General features: G+C 49.8%; 1 pseudogene; it reads right to left on the minus strand.

The window, feature by feature from the left end:
- Positions 1-1,953: 1,953 nt before the first annotated feature.
- LOC124623420 lies at positions 1,954-2,071 on the minus strand (annotated as a pseudogene).
- Between the last annotated feature and the right edge of the window lie 259 nt (positions 2,072-2,330).

Below are 2,330 nucleotides of genomic sequence, written 5' to 3' on the forward strand. Positions count from 1 at the left end.
TGATGATAATGGCGCGAGTATAGCCCGAAACAAATTATCCTGGTCTGGTTGTTCCAGAATAAAGACTTCCTATCAATACAAATGCGCCTCTGAGGGAGACGAAGAAGGCCCTCCACACAATCACTGATGGTACAGTGATTGATTTTAACTAGCGAAGTCACACAGTAACTCCGATACAGTCAACTTTAGACAAAACTGCTCAAGACAGACAACATAGGCCACTTGTACGCAAAACGCTCAATTGCCAACTGTACTCAGAGAGTTGCGCTGAAGTCGAAACTTCAGCAACTTCGTCAAACAGTTACAATTAAATAAAAGTATATTAGACAGCCAACGGAAGGCAGGCTGTCCAGAGCAGCGAGAGCTCAGTCTTGTAACCTACGCAGACTGAAAGGCGAGAGCCGACCTTCTCAAGAGCACCCGTACAAACCGAACACAGAACATTCCCGCCCCCACGACAGTGGCCGTGGTTAAACGTTCCAATCAGCAACTCTAAAACCGGCGGAAAATTCCACTCTATTGCTGAAGCACTACCTTTCCACCAATGGAGATTCTTGGCGCCAATTTCTGCGCCGACTTTGCTACGTCACGGAGCTATGCCCTGAGCAAGCCAATCACAGTAATGATTTTGCAGAAAACGCGGGAATTTAACCGCCAAGACTGCCTGGGAACACAAGTCATTCCCACGCCTCGCTGGTAGCCCGCCAGAAACGGTTTTCACTAAGTTTCTGCGAAGTAACGGAATCTCTAGCCCAGCCGCCCCTTCCGGCCCATCTGGGCGTGTCGCTCCCATTCTTATGACAATGTCGGCGTCTGGAAAGCATCCACTCGGCTCCCTCGCACCTGTCGGCTTAACCCTTTCAAGCTCAGCAGAACTCGCCTGTCACCGAACCACCCGGGTTACGAGAGACGCTGCGTGGGAAGTCCGCGTGTGAAGGAATAGCAGCTTTTCACTGCATGCAATCAGAGAGGAAAATCGAATTACTCAAAGATAGAAATATGAGAGGGGGCTCATGCCACCTCTCAACTTTTGTGAGACCTTGGGCTGTCATGAAGAAGGAGACGGTCGTTTGCGTTTTTGTGGCGATGAACGAGCTGAAGTTGTTTCTTCAGTTTCATGAGTGTAGCACAATACACTTCAGAGTCGACCATTGCACCATGACGGAGGACATCAAACAGAATCATTCCTTCAGAGTCCCAGAAAACTGTCGTGGTGATGAAGCCATGTTTCATCGACTGTGCCGACGTTCGCCAGAAAATTTTCATGGGCAGTCTCATAACGTGCAAGTAATTCCGCACAGATGGTCCTTCACAGGTCTTTCTGGTCTTCTGTTAGGCGTTGAGAAACCCAGCACCCACACATCTATGAGTACCCCAACTGTGGGCAAGCGTGTGGGCACTACCAACAGAGACGTCCAGTCGTGCAGCGAGATGTTTGACTGTGATCCGTCGAACATCTCGACTGAGACTGTCTGCACGTTCCACGTGGGCGGTCCTACATATTTGCGCCACCTTGTTCCGATGTTGGCAGATGCCTCTCTCAACGATGAGCCGTCGTTTTGTTCCCAGGTCCCTGCAGACATTCTGCAAGCACCTATGAATATCTGCGACACTCTGCTTTTGCACCAAAAGAAACTCAATGACAGCTCTCTGTTTGGAACGCACCTCTGTTCAAGACGCCGTTCTGAGGGCTACCATAGTGCCGCCACCTATTGGAAATTCATGAAATCATAGGAGCAGAAGCGGGAATATTCCAAGCACTCCGTCTTCAGGCCACAAGTGGCCCATCGGGACATCCGACCGCCGTATCATCCTCAGGATGCGGATAGGAGGGGCGTGTGGTCAGCACACCGCTCTCCCGGTCATTTAGATGGTTTTCTTTGAACGGAGCCGCTACTATTCGGTCCGGTAGCTCCTCAATTGGCATCACGAGGCTGAGAGCACCCCGAAAAATGGCAACAGCACATGGCGGCCAGGATGGTCACCCATCCAAATGCCGGCCACGCCAGACAGCGCTTAACTTCGGTGATCTGACTGGAACCGGTGTATCCACTGCTGCAAGGCCGTTGCCGGAATATTCCAAGGTGACCCACAAAAAATTCCGCATTTTTTCAACCGAAGCTGACCTAGAAAAAAATGTGTTGCATTGCTTATATTGTGTAAGATATTGTTTCTGTTGTGGCTGTGCCGTCTTGTAATGTTTTGTGATTCCCAGCTGGATGAGGAAAGGGCGGTGGGTGGCCGGTTTCCTCTCACTACAACACATAATGCAAACGTGGTTAAAATAAACTTCATACAGGAACCAATTGAGTACGTAACTTCAAGAATGT

Source organism: Schistocerca americana, chromosome 7, assembly GCF_021461395.2.
Source record: "Schistocerca americana isolate TAMUIC-IGC-003095 chromosome 7, iqSchAmer2.1, whole genome shotgun sequence".
In the NCBI taxonomy this organism is placed as follows: domain Eukaryota; kingdom Metazoa; phylum Arthropoda; class Insecta; order Orthoptera; family Acrididae; genus Schistocerca; species Schistocerca americana.